Consider the following 17,921-nt stretch of genomic DNA (forward strand, 5'->3'; position numbering starts at 1 on the left):
GTTTTCTATGGATCGTATTCTTACGGCAATTTGACATACTTTGAAAGCATATACTTTAAGGTATAATAAGGTATATAGGAGTATAGAACGGTACCGGTAGAATTTTTACTTATTTTCTATGGCACTGAACAATAATCACAATCTGCTGAAATGACCGATATCAAATTAATAGTTAAAACAATATCTACCATGCATGTGCAATGTGAATAATGTACAATTACATATTTATAACGTGCAAATTTATTAATTTACTTTATTTAGTCAGTTGAATACAACTTTCGAACCAGTAAAAAAAAAAAATATATATTTCGATCAAAAGGTTGTGTGTTTTTATCATTTCCCATTTGCATATTCAATGAAACAAAGTTTGATTTCGTTACTCATTTTAGGTGTATAAGATAATTTTGGTAGTACTGAGATAACTTATGTAATATATTTGTGGAATATATTCAGTTTTTACGTAAATTTCAACTAATACTGAAAAAAATCACTTTTAACATTTCTGGTGTTAGTTCATCCGTTAGTTCCAATCTCTGAACATATTTATTTATTGTTTAACACCCTTTTTTGGAATTTTTACGTAGGAATAGTTTATTATATAATTACAATTGTACTTTGTTTCTCTGTTTTTGTACATAGCTGAACTGCCCCAGCAACAATAATTTGTATTTATTAATTGATAAATCGAAGATGTTCACTGAAGAATCCACATTATTATCAACAAATCATCCTGAAAATATCCTGAAAACAATCCATTTGAGAGGCGGGTTTGGGTATCGCTGCCCTGGGAACCATTTATTGGATAACCAACACCTATGTCATAGGTCGACCCAAGTGATTCGCTACGTTTGGTGTTTTAGCAGGAGTGCCCGGCCAGTGTGCCAGCTGCGTGGCATGCCCGATTAGGAGAGGCTGGTTTACGGAGACCCTTTGACTTCTCCAACTGGTCTCTCGACCAATCGCCTTGCGCCGCTGCGGGAGGGATATACTCACATGTCCATCACTCCTGGTCACACCGATCCCTAGATTCCCACCCAACGGTCATACCTTTTAACATCTCAGAACATCTTCTCCTTCCTTTCCCTAAAAAAGATCCTATACGCAGCATTCCAAAAGATGTCATAGGCCCCGAGGGAAATTATTTTCCTCAGGGCCTCATGCCTAAAAAGTGGTAAACACAATTTATTTTATTTTATTAAATGCTTGCGTTTAAAATTTTAAGGTTTTTAATTGCATATGTTAGTTTGTTGGATCAAAATCATTTATAACATTTGAAAAGCATTATTTTATCATGGGATACGTTCAAAAACAGCGAATCTATTCAAAATTAAATGTCAAGCGGGAATATATTAATGACATGCTATTATTTTGTCTCTGCTAGAAGGGTTTATTGGTATATTATATTAATGTGAGTATAGTAGAAATATCTTCGATCTTGGTTCAATCAGATATAAGATTAGCCAAATGAAAATCCAGTGGTAGGTACTTCTTATTACTGCGATACGTAGGTAATCGACTGACACGAGTGCAGTTTATCTTGACTGCATTCGTGTTCGAGGGTTCAAATCCCGACGTGCGCAATCAAATAATTAATTAATTAATTAATTTGTGTTATGAAATAATCTATTAATTAAAAATAATATTTATCTAGTAAACTTGTGTGGAAAATACACTTAATATCGCCCTTATGTAAGATCACAATTTATAATCCAAACATTGCTCAAAATCGCTTTAATCGTGTTTGGTGACCAGATCTTAATAGACAAGTACTACCCCACCTTCCTCTTCCCCATCTCCTTCCACCCCCCACTACCTTCAGCCTCATAAAATACCCCAAATTTGGGATGCCGTAATCTCACATGCCCTCCAGACAGTCGGGAGCAGTTGGGACTCTTGTTCGATACTAACGTAAACAAAAACTTAACTGCCGTCTGTAAAATTAAAATTGCGCTGATGATAGTCAACTTCCGATAGGATTGTAGAAATTAGTTTTTCAAAGCTGAACACCCGTTCACGGTTGACGTTGGCTTCATGAGAACGGGCCGTTTTTACGACTCGTTTTTGTGTAAGTCGGCTCGTATGTGGAACGAGCTACCGGCATCTGTTTTTCCTCCCTCCTATAATCCGAGCCTCTTCAAGGCCCGCATTAACAAATCCCTTCCTACAGCCCCTACCTTATTCCGCCTCACAACGCCGCTCAACCGGGTGGTGAGATAGTTCCCCTGTCTGTACACTGCACAGGCAGGGACGCTCTTGTGAGGTGTCACATAAAAAAATAATAAAAAATGGATGAATAAACCAGCAGAAGAAGTGTGCAGCATAGATAAATTCACTGTGTATGAATTTCGCAGACTGCAGCATAGATAAATTTTAATACATTTTAGATTTTATAAGTATAAAAATGGAACAGCATTTTATATGAATTTCGCAAAGTTCGAAAAGTAAATTTTGTTGGAGAAACTGTTTTAAAAATAAGCAGTTTTACTGTTTGGCTTCAGCTTCTAAAGAATTGATAATACTTCCTTCATAAGTTATCCTCGTAACAAAAGATGTCTTGGCCTTAGATTTCTTCAGACCTATCTGCACGAAATCTGTGAATAGTTTTTTGTGAGTTTGTTTTTCAGTGAAACATTTTTAACAACTTGATAATTTGGAAGGGTTTTGGAAAATTATATTATTTGATTAGATTGCTATTAATGTTTTTTTTACATTAAAATTAAAATTTTCAAATTTTTGCAAATTGTATAATTTCATCGGAATAAAACTGCAATTTGTATAAAAATCAAAACCACGCACACACCACACTCTCTTTACATAAATATTATTTGTCACTTAATTTTATATTTTTATATATCTACGCTAATTTGCAAAATATAATAAAATAACATAGCAAATATTATTTTATGTGAAGCCACAAATAGTCCCAACCGTCTAGAGCCAGTATGACTATGGCATCTCTAATTTGTGTATGTAATAAGGCTGGAGATAGTGGGGGTAGGAAGGAGATGGGAAAGAGGAAGGTGGGCTAGCTATTCAGATGTGGTCACCAAACACGGTCAAAGCCATTTCAAGCAACGTTTCAATTCTAAATGGTTATCTTACACCAGGGAAATATTGAGAGTATCTTCCACTCTGTAACGTGCCACAAATATAGAACATAAAAATTTACATGAGTAAATTGTGAAATAACACAAATTAGGTATATTTAACAAAATAATACCAACCTGTAAATCACCTTTGTGAAACACGTTTTTTTACTTTCTTGTTTTATTATTTTATACCTACATATTCCCACTCCCACTACCCCAACCTAGTAATATTTAAAAACTTCTGTATCTACTTGTATTATCTGAAGTTTGTATAAGTGTAAAATGTATCTACCTTTCGCAATTTTTTTTTTCAAATCTACTCGCTATCAACAATTTGCGTTAGTAGAAAGCTGATAAAATACTTTCTCATTTTAACAATATACTCGTATGTCTCAAATTGAGATCCTGTGACCAATTCTATACGCGTCTAAATCCTTTCGTTTGTTATTGAACGCGCCCTTGTTGAAATGGGGTAGTACATGATTACACCTGCCGAGTGCTTGGCTGATGTGATCAGAACAGTCAGTACTCGGCCTTAAAATTAAAGTTGTAATTTTTTTAATGTGGGCAGGAAATTTCCAAATCGAACACGATTAAGAAATCACGATCGCTCAACTAGTTTTTCAATTATTCACGCGATTGTTCGAGTGGCGATTGACACGGACAGAGACGAAATCAGTAGAGATTATTAAAGGTTATTAAGTTATTCACATTGTAAAATAAATCTTTTCCAAACCAGAAAAAAATCGTGGAAATTTCTGTCGAAGTAAAGGGTAGTAAAATGGCAGTTTTGCGGTGAACCAGGTGAACGGAAGGATGGCACACGACAATAGTATATTTAAATACGAGCAGAGAAATCAATTACTGTCAGATTGAAATTACTTTTGGACAGCTGATGAAACAGGGAACAGACTATTGTTTGTGCTAATGACAGAATAAACGGCGTTAGGTTAGGGCTTCAATTGTTACTGTTAATATTATGCGATCTGCTGAGTCTGAAGTATTAAATAAACACTGCGAAATCTTTTCATCTTAGACCTCTGTATGTGCAAGTCCAAGCCACCGGACGCCATTCAAGACTGGATCTGAATAGCTGGTATCTCCCTTTGCCGCACGGGAAGCTGAGGTAGATCTTCGGAGATGATTTGTGACGTCACCAGGCACAGCCACCAGGACCGGAGCAGGGAGCAGGGGAGCAGAAAGAGAAGGGGGTTGCGCCGTGGTGCTCTTTAATGGGAAAACTTTCATGGCGGTGATAACAATGGATTGAATTGATCGTACCGAGATGCTTGACGGTTATGAATATTATATTTTTAGTATAATAAAATATTATAACGAGTTAACGTACTGTTCTGTGCCGGTGGGTGGCTTAGTTGACAAATGCGTCGGGTTTCCACCAGGCGTCCAGGTTACATTTTTCTGTTGATATAATGCCTGGAAAGCACTAAAACCCTCCACTATCGCACAAACAATATCTTCTGCTTGTAATATACTGAATAAAGTCTATAATATACAAAAAGAGCAAGTGCCCATAAAGAAATTGAACAACAATATTATCTCAATGGAGGAGAATCCACATATAATTACTAACCATGTTAATAAAGAGCGCGTAGACACAAACCATTCATTCTTCCGAGATGTAGGACTAACTTACCATTAGCAATGCCTCTCGGAAGAATGTTAGTCCTTCTAAACTCACTATCCTCTGACATCGACATTTTCCACCTGAGCATTAATAAATTTAAATCGCTAATTAGCCAATTATGATTAAGTATTTGTACAATGTATCTTTGTTATTGGATTTTTTTATTCTGTAAATATGCATTTAAAATACAAATAAATAAATAACTTTTTCAGTGATATTAGTCCTAAATTCAGAAAATAATTGTACTGTGAAAATAAAACTTGCGAAATGTGTCTTGTTAACAAGTTTATACCTAATATTTAAGTTACCGGAGATAGTTTTGAATTTAAAACTGCTGGAATTTATGAAGTTACAAGAGTGGTAAATGAATTAAAAAATATTTTTCCCTGTAGTATTGATGGCTTAAAAGCATCAAGGTGAATAAACAGAACGTTTCTGAGTTAGCTGGTTTCATATCTCATATTGTTAATCTTAGTTTTAAAAGTGGCATATCTCCTTCCCTCTTTTCAAATATATATATATTATAATATATTTATAACAATTACAGGTAATAAAGCCTAAGACGTTATAATTGTACCATTTATGCAGTGTATATGCAATGCCAAAAATCTCGCAAATGCGCTATAGGACACAAAAAATAAATCTAATTTTTTATCTACCCCATTCAAAAAGCACGTAGCTCTCCCCACAGGTGAGTTCATTAATAAATTAGTGCGGCTTGCTCTACTATATAGAAGATTGTGGAGATCATATACTATATAGAAGATGTGGAGATCATCTAAATGTTAACAATAATTTATTGGTTAATATGTTATTTCTAACAAAATTTTAACACATGGTCACCCTATAGGTTTATTAAGCTATGATATAATGAATTAGTTAGAACAATATTGTACTGTCAATATTTTATTTTTGTGTTATTTTATTATAATGTAATTTTTTTTAACCTCAACAGGCTTGTCCTAGTGAGGTAAATATTCAAATGTAAACTATGATAAAATGTAAAGATACATTCTTCTATCTTCTATATAAATAAAAACGTAAATGTTCGTTTGTCCAAAATCTTACATCTCCGAATGTTCTTCACTGATTGCTTTGAAATTTTAACACAACATTGCATTTGAATACGCCTGTGTTTTATTAGTGACATATAAAACAGATTTTTAGACAGAGCCATCTGTTGGACGAACTGTTGTTTCTCTAACTGCACAAACAGACTGAGCCACAGCAAGGCGTGGCGAGGTACAGCTAGTATAATTACAATAATTCAGTCAACCATGTAACACGTTTTATGTCACAGGCGACATCTATATAATGTAGGTATATAAAAACACATTCGTATTCGAACGTAACGTCGTGTCAAAATTTTAAAGCAATCAGTGAAGAAATTTCTGAGATTTAAGATTTAAAATAAACGAACGTTTACATTTTTATTTATATAGACAGATGTCACCAGTGACAGGTGAAAAAATATATTTTTTTAAAGTGCCATCTGTTGCACGTATACGCAACATGCGCTATTGTTTATCTATCTGTACAGACTGAGGTACAGCTAGTAAACAATAAACAACAATGATCGTGAAAGAATTTTGTCAAATATATTCAAGTAACCCGGGAATGTTTGTTTAAAAAATAACAAAAAATCAAATTATTTAATTGTCACCACCAACGAGTTTAAAAACATAGTTCATTTTAAAGTTTGTTTTTACCATTTACCATTTTACCGTATAAAAATGTTATATTTTAGGTTATAACAATGTTATGAATACACAGATTGTTACGTGGAATGTGGAAAGGAGGTGTTAACAAAACCCATTAAGAATTTTTGTTATTTGTTTTTGGGGTGTTATGCCGTGTTGCGCTAACTCCCTCTTTAGCCAAAGTTTCGAAACTTATAGAATACGGCTGATTACGGAGGCCATTGAAATTCACAAAAATCCCGTAAATATTAATAGAGACGATAATATATAGCTAAATTCAGCTCAGAGGGTTGGAGCTGGCAACACGGTATCACATCCTCATACATAAGCTCACATTTCACCACAACTTCCGATAACACATCTGCCCTGATGATGGACACTGTCCGAAACGTTGCAATGCTGTCCGAAACGTTGGAGAAGAAGGAGCGCAACACGGCATAACACCCCAAAAACAAATAACGAAAATACTTTTGGCCGTGAAAATCTAAAATGGTGATTGGTACATATAAGGAAAATAAATTTAAAAATGTTTATCTTTCAACCTAACATAGTAAAAATCGTGTTTACGTGCGGTCAGCTGAAAATATTGCTGACAGTTTTTTTTCTAATCTCTGCCCTTTTCTATGGACGATGCATTTGACACAAGGAGATCTCAGCAGCAGGACTAATTGCAGATTAATAGGAAAATATTATTTACATTATGCCCGAATTTGCGAGGCGGGTACAGGTACTACCGCCCCGGGAACTATTTATTGGATCACTAACACCCCTGCCACAGGTCAACCCAAGTGACTCGCTACGTTTGGTGGAGGTTTTTTTCGAGGCTATTGTACGTAAAATAGGCAAAATTGCACTTACGAACCCTTACCCAATTCGGCGAAGCCGCCTGCAGGGCCTAGTAGCAAACGACACGCGGAAGCGGAATTTTACATGCTAGCAAGTTTCTATTATTCTGACACATGTGGCAGATCTTCTAAATGTCAAATCTATGCTTAATTTACTAACCAGAAATCTAATGATACGTTAATGAATTATGTTAGAAGTGATTATAACATAATAAATTATTTCTGTGCGTAATTCGTTGAGAAACTTTTTATAATTTATTTCTCAAATGAATTTGCTTATTCTTAGGGATATTTCGGTAGGTAGGTTATATTATTTTCTAGAATATCAGTAAAACAAGTTGTAAAGAAACTGAAAATTGCCGTCGCCAAATGGCCAGTAAGCAATACAGGGGAGCTCGAGCATATTGCCGTGAAAAAAACAACATATTTTAATCACTTTAAACGCCATATTTCTTAGCCCTCCATCGCCATTATATCAACAATGTCTTGATACTTCTGCAAAGCGCGGCCGTGCTCGCCATAAATTAGTATTATTATTTGCTGGTGGTATAATGACGATAAATAATAAATAAAACGATAAAACTCGAGAGGCATTGTCGAAAAGAAAGTTGGGCACAATACAACTCCAAACGGCGGCCACTGGGAAATTCTAAAGTCCATACATTACCCCAGCTAGGGAGGGATTCTGCAACTCGGGCCCGGTACTGGAAACAGATTGACTTTTGGTATTATGTCTGTTTTTTCACAGAAATTATGTGTTTAACTAACAATTAATTAGGTAGGCGGGTTATTGACAATTCCGCAGCACAAAGAAAACGTTCGTTTGTTTTAATCAAGGTTTCGGTGATCGCGGTTTGTTTCCCGTCGAAGAAAACGATTTTAGCGTTAAAACCAGAAATACATATATTTATTTTGATTTCAATATAAACAATTTTGTCAATCCACAAAGTAAATGACATTTTAATTTCATAAGCTACGTCTTCATGCCGCCCGTGCAACACACCGCAATTTGTAAATAAACAATTAAATGAAGCAATCGAAAGGCGAAGACAAAGTGCATGAAATCAATTGTGACTATTCTAGTCAATTTGTTCCCTCTCATCAAAGGATCAGCCCTTTTGACGGCACCACTCAGTTTCTATAATGAAATTATTATTACAGTTTTGAGTCCAGTCTCTCGAGCTGCGTCACCAACAAAATATATTCCCTGCATCAAGCAATCACTCACGCTTCATAAAAAAGTATAACGATTATACCATTGCCATCGGTCACGAATAACCTCGTATATTCCTTCGACCCCCGCCACAAACGTGTGCAGCTACTTCAAAGTAACAAATAATATACTTGGCTCACTCAAAGCAGTTGCACACGTTTGCGGCAAAGGGTCAAAGGAATATATGAAGTGACCCGTGAACGACAGTACAATAGCTATGCCCCTTCTACAAATGCGCAAGTAATTGCTTTGTGCAAAGGTAACTATCAATAACGCAGTTCGAGTAACTAAAAGAAAATAAAGATAATAACATCATTATAGGTAACAGTGGTGCCGTCAAAAGGGCCGATCCTTTGATGGGAGGGCCCTAATACGCTACTAGTCACAATAAATTGATTGAATACGCCTTATTTTATGGTTTTGCTTACTTAATTATTTATTTGATAGTTGAGAACGGTTCAAGTATGTTGTACGCCTCCCAAGTAAAGCTGTATTTCAAATAATGTCTTCTTCATTTGTAGTTTAATGCGCTTATATAAAAAATGCGATTATAATGAATACGCGTAAGTGACTAATATTTAATAAACAATACTTATTTTAAAAAAATCAATGTGAATTTATTTCATACCTTTAATTAGTTAAATAACAGATTTAAAACTTATATACTTTAAAACTTTTACATGTGTTTTTTTTTAATTTTCGTAACACATTTTGCGATTGTTTTTATATCAAGAGAATTACATAATATCGGTTGTGTTTTAAAAACCCTTAAAGCCACATTTTCGGAGGATGTTACGTACAGTAGTTTCATATAGAATAATTTTAAAAGTACAACTTAGTAAAGTATTTTTTGTCTGAATAAGGCATTTTTAATACTAAAAAATTAATTTGTGAATAAAAAGTTTTTTAGGTTATTTTAAGAAAATTGTGGAAGAAATTACTCAACACTTGAATCATTAATAGAATGATAATAATTGCTTTGTTATACATCAACATTTTGAAAACAAATAACCACTTTCACAAAAACGGCGATTTTTTAAAATTAGTTTTACGAATTGATTAATGAAATTGAGGATTTTTTTCATTATGATGGCGTAGACGTTGCATCTTTTAGTTTATTTTTTTAATGATAAACTAATGTTTATAAGAAAAGGTTGTTTATGCATAGCACAAAGGATAACAAATTATTATAAGCATCAATTACTCGCCTGAAATATCCATACAAATTGAAAATATCTCCCGAGTAAAAATAAATGCCATCGACGGGAATTGAACCCGCACCTTTTGATGTCCGGTCAGGTGCTCTGGACCACTGAGCTTTGTCGGCTTATTTTCAACCCGTCAAATAATTCAATATGTACAAGTACTTCAATCGACAATTACTGCTTTTTAGATTTTTTCAAATGTAAACAACCAAATTTATGTTTTTGTAGGAAAGGTTTTGTTAGTGTTGAATTTCCCACTAGATGGCGTCGAGATATATTATATCTACATTTGTTGGTGAAATATTTTGACTTGTCAAATATTTTTATTTTTTCAATGATAAATTAATATTTATAAGACGTTTTTTATGTGTAGCACAAAGGATAACACATTATTAACAGCATTAATTACTCGCCTGAAATATCCATAAAAATTATAAATAAATATATATTTTTAATTTGTATGGATATTGCAGGCGAGTAATTAATGCTTATAATAATTTGTTAATTTTTTTAGATTTTTTTCATTTCGTTAAGGTATATCCTGTTACTTTAAAATCAAAAATATCTCTTCTCCTTTTTATTAGGTAGGTATTAAAGCTGGTTATTTGTAGAACTTTTTGAATATTATTTTTTCCTGCCATTCGCGTCAAAATGATATGTTTTTCTTAGTAAAATAATAAGCTTACAATCCTACTTGATCCTTTTGTCTCGTTATACCTTTCTAACTTTCAAGCCATATTTCTGCTTAAATCAATGAGCATATTCAATTCAACTCCAAATTCCATTTATTTTTTCAATTTCGAAATACTTAGTAGCGGCTTTTTTATTAAAATAATGTTTTTCTGAATTCATAATCATGAAATGGAGTCATGTAAAATACGTCATTGATAAGAAAAAATGTTAAAATGGAGTAGCCATATAACGTCATCTATTTCTGACAAAGATTTTATTTTATTTTATCTTTTGTACACACATAATACACACATAAATAATAACCACACAAAAGTGGTCATTATGTATCTCTGACGTCTTTCGGAATAATGTGTGAAGTGTATTTGTTTGGAAAGGGATGAGTTCGAAGGAGATACGGGAAAAGATGTACCCAACACGCATCGAGCACGCCTAATTACGGAAACAATTGAAATCCACAAAATCCATTAATAAGGACGACGAGGTTCTTGATATGCATTTTTTAAACTTTTTGCTTGGAATTATCATTTCTTGGTTAAAAGTTTGAGAACCTTGATCCCTCTTGTATCCAAAGCGGAGGTACACAACATACAACACTTTCCAAAGAAGCAAAAGCCCGGCTTAAGGAGGGGCATTATTTAATACCTCTACAAACAAAGGAATAAAAAGTGGCTATAAATCAAGGGGCCACTTCTTGCTGTTTAGTATCCGCAATTAAAACTTACTTTTAGGGATGGGGAGGGGTTTGGGAAACGCTGGCGGTTTGGGGAGCTTTATCTATACTTGGATTGAGGGGAAATCATTGTGTCTTATGTATTTATTAACATGTCTTAAGAAAGATGGCAGGCTTTTTTGTCAAATAAAACCATCAAAATCCCGACACTAAACGGAAAAAAAATCAGTAATGATAATTTATTAAGAATCTCTTCAACTGTGTTAAAGGCTTGCAATCCCGTTTTTGACCAGATTACCGATAATTTTAAGAGATTTAAAAATAATTAGTAACAATACTTTTTCTCCGTGTAAGGCAAATGCTATTATAACTTGTCGAAAGTGTACCATGCTTTTTAATATATTTATTTTTTCGACTTTATGTCTGGGTTAAATCTTCCCCACAGAAAAAACTAAACCCTTATACACACTTTTCCACAAACGATCATCAAGTCAATCTACATTATGCAAGTGCATTATATAAGCATAATAAATACAAAAAAATACAAGAACAACACGTAAACCCACCGGAGATCAAATGGGAAAATAATTAACCGCCTCCAGATATGTTCATATCAGCGGATTCAGTAGAACTCCGAACTGGACCTATAAATATCCTACTGATCCCTCAATATAAATATTTAAAAAATCTTTCGTAATCCTACATGTATTTAAAATGATTGATTTTTGCATATTTATATAAATTATGTATAGTATAATTATTAAGAGAATTTATTTATTCCAGAATTTGGAAAAGTTAGTGCTATACCACAAATCCCCTAAAGTATAAACATATAAAAAATACTACTGGAATCTTTTGATGTAAATTAGGATATTTTTCTATTCAATTTATTACTATTAATTTAAAGAAAATAAATAACTTTGTATACACCACTATTTGATCTAAATAATCAACATGTTTCAAAACCAATGATTATTTTTTTTATTAATTATTGAAGAAACTAATTATTTGGTTCATAGGAAACTGATTAAATAAATGACATCCTTTATAATTTCAATTTGTCTGTATTCTGAAGAATCAAAAACTCAACGGCGGAATCTGACTTCATGAAATTTGCACAGATTTCCAAGTCTTACATTTACATAAATCAAAACTGCTTTTTGTAGTTGAAAACATCATTTCTAACTTTTTCTGATGAGCTCCACTGAAGTGATTGGTGTCATATATATACATATTTACCATATATTATTTAAGTAATGCCATTCCTAAGAATATTAATATGGAAACATATGAAACTGTTTAGTGCGGCTTATCTCTCGACAGGCCAAACGATGCAAAACAAAACGTCTGTAACCAAGTGGGTCTTCCGACGACCCCATATTTTTTTCTGAAAAGATTCCAATTATGTAATCTATTATTAATGTTAACTTATGTATTTGCGCAGGAATACTTAAAATACTAAAATTATATGTGAAGTAATTAAGCTAAAAGGAGGAAAACAAAGATTATTAGGTAAAATGTGATTTACGATACAAAATTGAATATATTTAATAATGTTTTGCTTTACCTTGGAATCCCTAGGATATTTAATTTATTTGGACGGTTATTTTTCTGATATTATGCTTATGTTGTAAATCTTACATACATGTAATTCACACAAACCTACCAACAAGAGCATACTAGGAAAAAATACTTAGTTAAAAACAATTACAGCCCTCACATCTCGAAACAAAAAGTCTTAAAAGAACTCCGTTTACGAGAAATTCTACTGTTTCTATGTTCGAATGAAGGATGCTAACACTTTAGCTTCGGGAAAGAGGAGCTGGAAAAATTTATTAATTTATAAATGTATTAATTTTAGGTTATTTACCAGTTTGTGAACAGTATATATCGCATTTTTTTGTTATTTGTTTTTGGGGTGTTATTACACTGCAATGTTGTCCGAAAGGTTGGCTAAAGAAGGAGTTAGCGCAACACGGCATAACACCCCAAAAACAAATAACAAAAATACTTTTGGCCGTGAAAATCTTAAATCATAATAGTATATATCGCATTTAAAAAAAGTATGTTTAGAGATTTTTCCTATTTAATACATCAAAATTTCCTCTGAAATCTTAAGATTTGTAAGTAAGTACTTAAATACCTACCTACCTAATAATAAATTAAAAAATTACATTTTTTTATTTCAATGAAGGAATTACTATAATATGAATTGTAATACAGCGCCCTTGAGGTGTTTTTGCACAAAAACGGCGCTATACAAGTCATCCAAGTATTATTATTATTATTATTTACGTAGGTACAATAATATTAAAAAATACTAATAAGAAAGTCTTAGGACGGGTTGTTTCGGAGATTTGAACAATTCTTCAAATTTCAAAGTTAATTTTCAAATACTGTGAAAGATTTTTCTAAAAGAAAGTTCTGTTATTATTTCAGTGTTGTTAAGCAACTAGCCTGTAATGATATAATAACAGAACTTAAATATGACTTTCACAGAATCCGAGAATGTAGTTGAAATTTGATGAATTTTTCAAATATAAATAAATTCTTAGGACAGAATTCTCGGGATTTGAAGAATTCATCTAAGTTTATTTTCAAGATCTGTTTTTATTTAAGTTTTTTAAAACATCTGTTCAATAATGATATAATAACAGAATTTGACAATCAATTTTGAAATTTGATAAACCCTTCAAATTCTGTGAATCAACCCGTCCTAAGATGTCACATTTGAAAAAAGAGTCCCTACTGATCCATTACAATGACCTCCATTGAATAGAAATGTAAAGGACACACAAATTTACGGACAGATAAAAATAAATTATATTAAAAACGGTCGAGTTGTAGGACTTTATCGTGAACTATATTATTATATATTAATTATAATCATGAACTGATCATAAGTAGGTACTGGATGCTATAATGTCTTGATTATTTTCATTTTTTTTAATACTAACCCCACACAAGAGGCCTTGAAGAAAATAATTTCCCTCGGAGCCTGTGTCATATTTTGAGTTGCTGTGTGGAGGGTCTTTTTTAAGAAAGGGAAAGAGCAGAAGTTCTCGGAAGGTAAAATGTATGATGGTTGAGTAGGAATCTAAGGATAAGTGTGTCCAGGAGTGATGGACGTATGAATATATCCCTCCTACTGCAGCGCAAGGCGATGGTTGGAGAGGTCAAAGGATCTCCCCAAACCAGCTTCTCCCGATCTGGCCCGCCACGCAGCTGGTGGGCAGGCGCATCTGAACACACTTCACCCGATGAACCCGGGCATCCCTGCTAAGTTACCAAACGCAGTGAACCATTTGGAGTGACTTATGGCTGATGTGTTGGTTATCAAACCGGCATACCAAAAAGAAAAGAAATAAATTTATATACACCATAATTAAATCAAAATAATCGATATGTTTCGAAACCAATGGTTTCTTCGTCAGGATTAATGTGAAATAAAAATAAACAAATATAAGAATAGAGAAAACAAGTATGGAAAAATAAGTAAGTATAACTATTTTTGTATATAGTTACTTATTTGTCTAAACTTTTTATCTAATCTTATATTTGGAAAATTTCATTACACGCTTAGGTGATGGAAAAATAAGTTAGTATAACTATTTTTGTATATAGTTACTTATTTGTCTAAACTTTTTATCTAATCTTATATTTGGTAATTTTCATTACACGTTTAGGTGATGGAAAAATAAGTTAGTATAACTATTTTTGTATATAGTTACTTATTTGTCTAAACTTTTTATCTAATCTTATATTTGGTAATTTTCATTACATGTTTAGGTGATGGAAAAATAAGCTAGTATATTTATTTTTTTGCATAATTATTTACCTATTTGTACAAACTTTTTTTCTTTTCTTATATTTGTTAATTTTCATTACATTTTTATCTTGTTGAAGAATTATCTGGTTTCGAAAAATGTCGATATTTTTATTAAATGGGTAATAAATGCAAAGCTTTTTTATTTTTATTTTCATTTAATTAATAGTTGAATTGATGTTGATTGATTTAAGAAATGTGGCATATCTGCAGTCTTCAGTGGTATCCTATAGCAAGAAATTCAAAATTCAGGAAAAAAATTAGATAGTGAGGGGAGAATGGTTGGAATAACAATAAATTTTATTTAACACCGAGTCAGAATATTTATCCAAAAATAAAATATAACGATACCTTTTTTACTTTTTAATAATAAAGTATAAATTTAGTGCTAGGAAAATCAATGACAATGTCATTGAACAACGAATATACATATAAATTGAGATAAAAATTTGAAAATAATTACCATTTTTCATGTTTCATGGGAGATAGTTTTCATTAATCTTGCCGATAATAACAATAATCCTTTATTTTTATTAAATCCCACTTCATAAAAGTATCCTTTTCCCTTGTTCTTAATTAAAGAGGGATCGAATGCACCATTAAGTGTGTGTAATTTGAACAATTTCCAAAACGATTCCGCCAGGGGCGCAACGTGTTGGCTACAGGAATTTCAATAGGACCATTCCGGCGATTTATCGCCCCCGTATTAGCGGGCCCGGCCGTAATACAGAGAAAAAAATAGTTGACGACCCCTAAGTTCAGTGAATTGCGATAGGTGTTTGTTTAACCCTTCTCTTGCAGGGGAGGGAAGTTGAGGATTTTGTGATGACTTTTGCCCATAAAAACAAACAAAATATCAAAAATTTACAAATAAATCCATAAGTCAATAATGGGCTCTGGAGGATTTAGAGTGGCGCCACTGATATTATAATTCCAGTATGCAATCTGTGTATTGGTACTATGTCTTAAATGTATGGATTAAATATTATGTCTTGGCAATAAATTAAACAAAACAAGTTTGCTAATATGATTGATAATACTTTTACTTTGTAAAAATCTTTGTTTGATCATTATCTATTTTTTTAACTATATTTGGTCACCTTACGGTTTTGCACATACGTAATCTTCCTAAAGGCAGTAAGAAGGTATTTTATAAAATTTTGTATTGAAATTTTAAATGTATTATTGTTAAATTAATCAAAATAAAAGAAACAAAATAGATCAAAGGCCAGGGGAAAGGTTGGTGTAATGAAAACTTTGCAAACTATTTTTAAATGCAATATTATTTATCAAATTTTGGTAGAAATTTTGTATACTGACAATTTTTTTAAATGAAATTTAATAAGAAATCTGAAGTTCTACAAACACCGTTTTAAGAAACACTTTAAGGTTATTGAAAGAAACATCTGAGGACCTAAGAAGAAACATAAATATTATAATAAAAGCTGTTGATGAAATTTTCTTTATTTTAAAACACTTTATTATTATTAAGGATGCTCTTTTTATTCCTTGACGCGTACCCGGCGTTGATCGGAGGCTTGGAGTAAAGTTTTAACCAAAAAAAGTATTTTACCGTATATAAGTATTTATTTCACTTGATCGTGCCATGCCTTCCTCGGACATCCCCGACTTCTCCTAACAATCTCTTCCACATCACACATTTTACTTCATCATTTACCCTTTTTTACCACAAATAATTATTTGATTCTTGTCTACGTCGGGCGTCCACCACTTTTTCTACAATTCACTACTGTTTACCACGTTGTTACTTAAAAAATATTATTAAATTAATACGATTCCACACCTCATTCCTGTATAGAGATACTGCGTAAAGTTTTCCTCGGGCGTTCCCGATTTCTTCTATAATTGAAACTACTCTTTAAACATTTCTGACACTAATAAGAACAAAATTTGAAATTTACGGCGCAATCGCTCCATTCATTTTTGCGTATTATATAGATAGATAGATAAATGGTATTCTAAGAAATCATAAAAAATATTATTATATGGAATATTAACATATGTTATACTAGCCATTAAAATGTTATGCTGTTGATTTTCATGTTCCATTTCAAATAAAGAACAGAACGAGTGTTAAAAAAATCATAATAAAAATAATACTAAAAAAACCTCCAGACTTTCCCACTGAACTCGTATTCGAAGAATTCAAAGTTTAATACATTTAGGACGGGTTGTTTTGGAGAATTTTAACAATTCATCAAATTTCAATGTTCATTTTCAAGTTCTGTGAAAGACTTTTTCAAGTTCTGTTTTTATTTCAGTTTTGTCAAGCAACTAGCCTACAATGATATAAAAACAGAACTTGAATAAGTCCGTCACAGAACTTGAAAATGAACGTTGAAATTTTATGAATTGTTCATATTCTCCGAAACAACCCGTCCTTAAACACTTATTTATGAAAAATTCAATTATTCAAATCATAAAAGAAAAAGATAAATACTCATTCATAGCTGAAAATCTAACCAAACTTAATTATATATTTGCATGTCCTAAACTACACACTTCTTTTGCCCTGCACCATTATACCCACCAAGAAAAACATTTCTTCGAGAAATTACCAGAAGAAATTAGAAGCATTAATGATAAAAAACAAATATTGAACTATATAAAAAAATATTTTAGGGAAATCGTTAACAAAAAAAACTGATTCCCCTAGTTTCACTTGAAAATCTCACAAATTTTCCTACTATACTCTATTTATCCTACATAATATATATTTTTTCTTTCTTCCAAATACAATAATTTGTATGGATTTTAATTTTGTAGTTTTTTTTACTTTGTAACCTAGTTATATTATTTTTTCGCAAATGTTCACTCCTCTTCCATCCACAAGCAAATACTTTTAATGGAAGTGTAGTATAAATTAAAACAGTATGACTTGTAAACATTGTATATTTATTGTAAAAAACACAAATATTAACATAATTTAAAAAAAAGTGAAATGCAACGAATTATTGTTTAAATGCAAGTTTATAAAAAGAGAAATCATAACTAACCTAATAGCTAAAATAAAT

The sequence above is a fragment of the Hesperophylax consimilis genome, chromosome 22 (genome assembly GCF_061612785.1).
Source record: "Hesperophylax consimilis isolate HC1 chromosome 22, BYU_Hcon_1.0, whole genome shotgun sequence".
Taxonomy (NCBI): domain Eukaryota; kingdom Metazoa; phylum Arthropoda; class Insecta; order Trichoptera; family Limnephilidae; genus Hesperophylax; species Hesperophylax consimilis.